Here is a 9,265-nt window from a genome sequence, read left to right on the forward strand (position 1 = left end):
TAGAATTACAGTTCCATTGACGGATCAAGGTGATCAATCGATGGATCAGTGGATTTCCAAAATTAATTCAAGATTCGAATTAGTGCACAAAAGGTAAAAAGAGGTTTAGTCGATGGATCATGGTGATCAGTCAATGGAACAACATGATTTTCATGATTAAACGGATTATATCAAAGCAAATAAAGAAAGAACAAAGGATTTGCCGACAGATAGGCTCATCAGCCGACGGATAAGTTCAATCGACGGAACCCTTTATCAGTTGACGAAACATGACCTATAAAAGAAGCCCTTGAACTCCAAGATAAAAACAACTCTTCATCTCTAATCTACTCTACTCCTACTATGACTATTCGTGCAAGCTTCGACTACTCTACTCAGAGAAGATCTCCAACAACTATGCTACATTTATAAATTGTTGTTATTCGTAACTTTATTTTTTGTCTTGCACTTATTCTTCAAAGATAGTAGGATTGTTACTATCATCATATCATACTTGTATGATCTTGCTTATTTGGAAGAACTATATTAGTATTACCCAATGAAAGCGGTCAAGAATCGCGAGTCTTGGAATAGGAGTCTGTTGGGATCTGAACCAAGTAAAAAATAATCGTGTCTTTAGTTTTTTTCCCCTTTTTATTTCCGCTACAAATTTTACTCTGATTCTATTTTACTTTAACAACAAAGAAAAGATTTTAATTGAATAAGATTCACCCCCCCCCCTTTCTCATCTTTCACGATCCAACATAATGTATAATCTTCAACAAGAAATGCAACAAATTAAAAATTAAAAGCATGTTTTTACAAAATCAGAGGCAACAAAATGAACAAGAACAAGTTAGAAATTAAACAACATGCATTTAGTCTTAATTATTATGATTTTTTTATATTCATGTTAGTGAAATTATATTATGGTGACATTACTTGACACAATTTGTTGTTGAATTAGGTTGCTAGTGGTGGCACTGGTAGCGGTATTAGCAATTATGTTTGTGGTGGTATTGATGGCAATGGTACAATAAAAAGTGACAATGCTTGTAATGTTAGCCAACAACAAGCTGCAATCAGGTAACTAACTTACTGTACTTAGTTATAAATACATGTGTAATATGTTGATACCCAAACCCATAAAATCAAATCTAATAGTAGATTAGTAATTACACTGATAAGGGGCTAAGTAGGCACTTATTGATCCAGGCAAGCACTAGGTTGTGTAAGGGATTGAACATGAACTAAAAGAAAGATTCATATAGCAATGATACGAAAAAGACCTAGCAATAGAAACCTAAACTCTCATTGGTATTTTGTTGTTCTATAGAAAATTCGGGCAGGCCTCATAAATTAAATTAAATGCCATAAAAATCCAAACCTAATCAAGATCCAATTAATTAAAAAGGAAGGCTTAACAAGATCTAGCCTAACTCAATGCTACTGCATTGGTTTTCACCATGTGAAGTAGATAGTATAGTAAATGTTCTAGTACTCTAACCTACTATACTTAGCTTTTCAATTTCTTTTCTAATGCATTCATTTCCTTTTTCCTTAAGGAATATTTACTTATTAATTTGTTTCTTTCATTGCTATGCCATGAATGCTAAGAACATATTTTTTTGGTTATACAATCACAACTAAAGAATTTGAGTCATGGAAATATCATTGATAATACTAAATGTAAGCTGCTTCATTAGAGTATTGATGGAGTTGTTATAGAAGGTCAAATTGCATCTACAGATCCAAAAGTAAAAGTGCATCATATTCGACCAAATGATGAAATACTTTTTCTCAAAGATGCAATTGGAAGCACAGTTGCTTGGTTATCTAAGTTCATAGTTTTATGTGACTAAGTTACTAATTTTAGCATATACTTTTTAGGAAAGTATTTATGTTATTAAGTGAATTTGTGTGACTAGTTTGGAATGTATTTTGCTACTAAGTGAATTATTATTTTGTTAAAGTTTGGTGTTGATGATTATTTGTGAAATTATAAATGTTTTAGTTTTGTTTTTGTAATTGAGTATATGTAGTATTATAATTGTTTGTGGTATTTATTTGTGATATTATCATGGCGGTATATTTATTGTATTATAATTGTATAAGATGGATATATGTGAGATTGTATTATATAGGGTATAATAACATCAATAGCATGTGGTTGCACGTTGTAGTTACTCATTTGCAATGCATTTCTATGCACTACGGTTAAGTGCATCCGCAACACACAGTCGCACACTGCGGATGCCTTTACCACGGGGCATAGCTACACATTATTGATATGTTATGACTTTTAACAGCTTGGAGTTGTACAATATGTGATGCAAGCTGCAGATATAATAATTATATGCTATAGAAAGACATATTTGTTGTACTGATCTCTCTATGTGAGGATAGTTAAAAATGATTTCTTGATTTTTTGCCTTTGTGTCGATGATCTCATCTACCTTGGAACCAATAAAGCTGTGGTGAAAGAATTCAAAAACAAAATGATGAGAAATTTTGAAATGACATAAGAATTTAAGTCAAGCAAAGACTGGGAGAACTTTTCTATATCAAGAAAGAAGATCCTTTTAAAAAATTCAACATGAGTCAGTGCAAGCCAATCTTCACTCCTATGATGTTGAATGAAAAAGTTCAAGTTAATGGCACCAGTGGAGAGGTCATTACTATTAGATCGAGTTTCATGTGAGAGAGGGGGAGGGGTAAATCACGTGGTTCTTAAAACTTGTCTTTTCTTTTCAAATTTAAAAGAAAAGTATGCAATGGAGAAAGGAAGTTAGAAAGCAAAGTAAAAGAACAAGCAAACAAATATGCAAACACGGTCAGTTTACTTGGTTCGGAGCCTTTGACGACTCCTACTCCAAGATCCGGGTCTCATTGACCTATCGATCGATAATTCACTAAAATACTTTTTCCAGTACCTGTGACGCCCGCCCTTTCTATTAACCTTAACATGCAGGACAAATGTTACTCTTTCCTTGTATATCTAAATTCTCGACCTTCTTACCTATTACATGTTGCTTAGTCCATAAATCTATTCTAACCTGTGATGCCTGATAGGCATGACTTGTAGCCAACTAGGGTCGAAGGGAGTCTGAATCTTCTAGTGGGTCTGGGTCGTGTTGCTGTCACGCCCCCAGAGGAGTCCCTGTCCGAGAAAATTTCGGCAGCATCTCCCCTGTACGGCGGACAATCAAAAATTTCTACAAGCACTAAATACTCAGCCACAGGCGGCTGGAATCATAACAATAAATAAAATCAATCACCACGCAGTTTATATATATATTCAGCCTCTGGCTGACACAACCACGCAGTAATAATACTCTGACTCGAAATCCACCCTACTCCACTACACTCGTAAAGCTCAAATTCGACAAACTTACCTCTTTTGCCGTCCAGGCAGGCATGTAGTAGAATAAAATCAAATCCAATTTCATCGACATCATAAAATCCATACAACGTCCATAGGTGGAATAAATCTAAAACATAACAAGTTTTAAATAGTCTAGAACAGAAAAGAAACCAAAACGGAAACCAAATCCTATCCTCGAGGTCTGCAGGGACCAGCAACTGGAACTCTCTCCTGACAGCATCAACCTGAAAATATCAACAATGGAGGCGGGGTGAGTCCAACACTCAGCAGGTACAATTGATATGCAAAGTAAAGAAATAACACCTAACACTAATCATGCGTACAGTCTCCTGATATAAGAAAGATATAAATATGCATCTGAAGTAAACAGGAGAATGCTGTACTAACCAGGTCCTGAGTATAAGGTCAAACAGTCCGAGTGGTATAGGAATCCTGTATGCATGTCAAACATAGGCATCCAAACAATATGCAGCATATAAATGCAGCAACCACAAACACAAGCAATAAATGCATCATGCATATGATGCCAATGATGCGTCCTGGTCACCCCTGACGCCAGTCGATCGTCTCATACAAAAGTGAGGCCGAGTGGGTAGGGCTGTGACAACCGTGCACTCTGTCGTCACTACTCCTGATGAGTGACCGAGTGGACGGGATGCTGTCGGAGTACACCTATCCTCCTACCCCAAATCATAGATGGGGGAGCGCAATGCTCTCAACTCCCGGTACTCAAAGACGGGGAGGAATCCCTGCCGGATAACACGTTGTGTCACACTACCCATGAGCGGACCAACGGTGCCTAACAGAGTCCCTCACACTCTACCTGAATCGACCACTAACCCATGAGTGGTGGTGTGTGCAGATCCATGTAACTGGCGATGTGCTCAACAATAATGGAGCGGACTATCGCACAGCATGCAATCATGCAAATGATGCATGGCAATAACCATATAAACATCCTGACCTAATCCATATATATATAAAAATGCATCATAGGTCAACGAATCCAAAACAATCCAAAGGTATACAGAAGGTATAAAACCTAGGTCCTGAACACGGTAAAGCATGGTATATCACTACCCCTATAAGCATGTATAAACAGGTAAAATATACCTGAGATGCAAAACCAATCAATCAAGCAAGCATGTAAGATCTGGGTAGTGATTAACCGAAACAGATAAGAAACACAATTAATGCAACCTGTTAATTTAATTACTAAGCATATCAAATGACATAAGTCAAAAGTACCCGCCTCCGAAAATAGAAAGGTCCAATCCGATATCGAGATACTCGTCTCGCGACCAGGTCCTGTAATAACCACATTTAATTTAGCTACATATATATCACATAGCTAAAGAAAATTCCTTATTTACCAGAACCCTAATTCGTTCCACTATAAAATTTGATTTAGGTCTAAACCTAAATCAACTTAAACTCTTCCAAATACGAACCTGATACCAGAACAAATTTATACACCTTACCTCTAAACAAACCATTAGATAGAAATCCAAAAACCTAAATCCAAGTACACCTGAATCTAAAACATGATTAACCACATGTTCCATTCTAAATTTATAGACCTCATCAATTACAAAATGTATTAAGATTCCTACATCATACCTCAAGTTCACAGCCAATAGGGTTACTGGTTGAAGTGCTGCCGGCAAAGAAACCCTACTGGAATTTACCTCTCTGCCCTGTTCAAACATGTTGTCCACCACCCGAATACCCCAGTGCACAGAACCTCACCTCTTGGAATTCTTCCTCTGTTCAATTCTCAACCGCAGATGGTTGCTGCCGGAAGAAAATTCCACAACCAATTTACTTCAACAACCTAATGTCGCTGGTGAGCAAGGGAAAAATATGAATCGATCCCATACATCTCAACCATCAAATGAAACATAATGCCTACCATCTTGATACACTTCTTCGTCTCTGCCGGCTTCTGATGGCGAAAAAAATAAGATCCGGTGGTGAGGACTAAGGCACGGTGAAGAACTAGGGCTCGCCGTCGGCTGTGGCAACTTCGCCGGGAAGGCTCGGGTGGCATCATCGGCAGAGAAAAATCACGGCCGGTGCTAGGTAGAGAAGAAGAAGAAGAACAGTGGTGTCGCTTCGGCTAGAGGATAGGAAGAGGAGGGTCTCGGTGGCTGGCGGCTAGGGTGGCTCTCGTCGTCGGCGGCCTGGCTTCGGCGAAGGAGAGGGGAGAAGAGGAGAAAAGCACCGCGGCCGGCGGTTAGGGCAAGGAGAGGGTGCGGCTCGGCGTCGGGGAGAGGAATAAAAGAGAAAAGAAAAACAAATAAAAAGGAAAAGAAAATAAATAACTTTTCCTCGCCTAAATGGGGTAGCCTAAACAGGCTTTCCCGGGCCCCGTTCTTGTCCCCGTTAACTCATCCATACGAGCTCTGAAAAATTCCCAAAAAATGACCTAAAATTCCAGAAAATTCCCTTATTAATATTCGCCTATTTTCTGGTATTTTACATTCTCCCCCACTAATAAAAATTTGGTCCCCAAATTTCGTTATCTACCATCAGCAAGTACTAACAACAGATATAGAGTATAAATGCTGAACGGTAAATAAATCACATACCTCCAGTAAAAAGATGGGGATATCGAGCTCGGATCGCATCCTCGAGCTCCCAAGTAATCTCCTCGTCTGAATGATGCTGTCATCCGACTTTAACCAGCCGGATAGTCTTGTTCCACAACTTACACTCTTTCCGATCCAAAATTCTTACCGGAACCTCCTCATAAATAATGTCAGGCTGAACTGGAACTGGAATATCAACCAGCACATGCGTCGGATCAGGTACGTATCTCCTCAGCATAGATACGTGGAATACATCGTGGACGCCTGACAGGGACGGTGGTAGTGCCAATCGGTAAGCTACTGCTCCGATCCTCTCCAAAATCTCGAAAGGGCCAATGTACCGCGGAGCTAGCTTACCTCTGAGGCCAAATCTCTTCACCCCTTTCGTGGGTGAAACTCGCAGAAATACCTGGTCGCAAATGGAGAACTCTAAAGGTCTCCGACTCCGGTCAGCATAACACTTCTGGCAGTCTTATGCCTCTGACATCCTCTGTCTGATAATATGGACCACTCTGCCTCACGTTGAGCTCTATAAGGTCTCAACAACTGGGTCTCTCGGATTCTCTTCCTGATCGACAACTGAGCAACCATCGTAACAAGAATACCCTGCTCTGTCTGTCTCTGCTCCTCAATGTCTAACTCAGAGAAATCCTGAATCAAATATGTGACTACAACTCGGTGGCAAGCTAAAGTCCCTTTGGACCTCTAGCTAAGTGCATCGGTAACCACATTAGTTTTTCCCAGGTGATAGCTAATGGTACAATCATAATTCTTCAGGAACTCCATCTATCTCCTCGGTCGAAGATTAAGTTCCTTCTGAGTGAACAGATATTTGAGACTCCGATGGTCAGTGAGAATCTCAATGTAATATCATACAGGTACTGCCGCCAAATCTTCAGGACAAAAATAATAGCAGCCAACTCCAGATTATGAACTGAGTATTTTCTTCTCAGGCTCCCTCAACTATCGAGAAGCATATGAGAATACTCTACCGTGCTACATCAGAACAGCACCTATACCCTGTATAGACGCGTCGGTGTAGAGGACAAAATTCGTCCTCTTCCGAAGGTAAAAATCAAAAATCAAAGCCGACACTAGTCTCCGCTTCAGCTCCTAGAAGCTGGTCTTGCAATCCTTAGTCCAAGTAAACTTCACGTCTTTCATGGTCACGCGTGAAAGTAGCATAGCTATGCGGAAGAAACCCTCGACGAAAGGTCTGTAATATCCTGCGAGTCACAAAAGACTGCGGATCTCCTACACTGATTTCGGCTGCTCCCAACGGTAACAACCTCTATCTCCTGTGGAACCACGATACACTCCTACTGGTGACCGTGTGTCCCAAACATCATAACAAAAGACAATCCAAACCAACACTACTGATAATCACATATAGATGTTCTCATCGAATCATCTCTAGATCTATACAAAGATAGTGTACGTGACTCACCTCGGATCCGTAATAAATCACAACATCGTCCACAAAGATAATGGACACCTATCCAAACATCCTCGACATACCGGGATCATCGAGTCCCTGAAAATATCTAAGGTACTGTAAGCCTATATGGCAAAAACCAATACACATAATGTCCGTATCACAGTCATTCCTATCCATAAGATCTCCAATAATAAATCAAAAAAAAAAAATCTGATCATCAATAACATAAATCACCAAAGAATAAATCCTCCAGGGTGAGAGCAACGCTCCATCACAGGAAATACCACATATGTGGGAGCAACGCTCTACCACAAGAAATCCTCAATATGTAGGAGTAACACTCCACTACAAATAATCTGAAATATGTATCGCAATAAATATAGGGGCAATGCTTCGCTACAAGCAATCTGTAATATGTGGGAGCAACTCTCCGCCACAAAACAATACCTAAGTACCCCAAGGCACCTAACTATCAAGCTAGAGACTGTACAAGATCTCTCTACCACAATTCGCTGTGGTTAGCCTAGGATATAACAACCTAGTAACTAATCAAATCCATCATCAACTCTATCAGCATCCTAGTGGGTCATCCACTGATAGGAAAATTAGTTGATGGGTTAATTCAACAAATGACATAATGCAGTCACTCCGCATTCTGCATTCAGTATAAGTAGAATCATCATACTGCTACCAATAATACACCTAGCACACATGCTCACACAACATATGTATGATCAACAAAAACCTCCAATTATTATACACCAAACATACTCACAACTCCGGTATATTCAGTATGATACCTCCAACAATACATACCGAACACGTGTGCAAAATCAATGTAGGTAAAATTAACAATACACCTCAAACAACACTCACATGACATATCTTCACCTATGCCAAGAGTATAACCAACATATACTTCCAATAAAACATACTAAACCCAGGTGCACTCACATATCAAACATAATCAAAAAGATACCTCAGATACCACACCAAACACATATGTATATATCACAACTCAGATTAAATCGACAAAATGCCTCCATCAAAACACCACCGATGTACTTATACTACATCTCGGATTTAATCAACAAGATATCTTCAATAATACCTCCAGATACATACACCCAACTACATATCTATGATCCACAAGGAACCTTCAAACCATATCAGAACATGGATACATATACTACTTGCAAATGGAAAGTCTACCACAGGACTCCTACAACCCAAAACAATCATGATATACATGCAAAATCAGCATACCAGCTCAATCAAAGAGACCAACCTTATGCTACCAACACTCATGGGTTACCGGTATATCTAAACAAAATTCATGCATAGGTATCAAGCATGAATACATCAATCAAAGGCAACCCAAAATAAAGCAGCCTAATTATCCAGTAACAACCCTGCTCTAGGTTCAAAGGAACTGGTATCGGACAAGAAAAATATACACACCGTGGTATAACATTGCCAGTCAATGTCATACACTACCAAGACTATATCCAATGGGAAAAATTTTATCATCATAAATCCAAATATACTCTCCCAGTTTACACTAGTAGCGATTGTATCCCATAAGTGTTAAGCAATTAATTCTACACTTCCTTACATCAGCGGGGTCACATATCCCAAAGCACCCTCTAAGTTATCCCACCAGGTATATACAATCCATGGTCAAAATCTTCATGGAATAGGATACATCGATCCTTTATAACCTATCCAAGCCGATAATGATATATGGCTAAATCAGTCATTTTCACGTCAGTACAAAACATGTACTCAAATGTGCTCTAGATACATAACTAAGCACAAATAACCTAAAGGTTCGAAACTCTAAAAATAGAATATGGCAATCCTCTACTGATC

The 9,265-nt window shown here is 39.1% G+C and overlaps 1 long non-coding RNA gene across 1 annotated transcript; it reads right to left on the minus strand.

Annotated features, from left to right (window-relative positions):
• Positions 1-4,612: 4,612 nt before the first annotated feature.
• LOC122012300 lies at positions 4,613-5,648 on the minus strand. Its single transcript, XR_006120178.1, has 3 exons — positions 5,277-5,648; positions 4,985-5,207; positions 4,613-4,672 (listed from the first exon to the last, which is right to left on the minus strand). It is a non-coding gene; the product is annotated as an uncharacterized LOC122012300 (long non-coding RNA).
• Between the last annotated feature and the right edge of the window lie 3,617 nt (positions 5,649-9,265).

Source organism: Zingiber officinale, chromosome 8A, assembly GCF_018446385.1.
Source record: "Zingiber officinale cultivar Zhangliang chromosome 8A, Zo_v1.1, whole genome shotgun sequence".
In the NCBI taxonomy this organism is placed as follows: domain Eukaryota; kingdom Viridiplantae; phylum Streptophyta; class Magnoliopsida; order Zingiberales; family Zingiberaceae; genus Zingiber; species Zingiber officinale.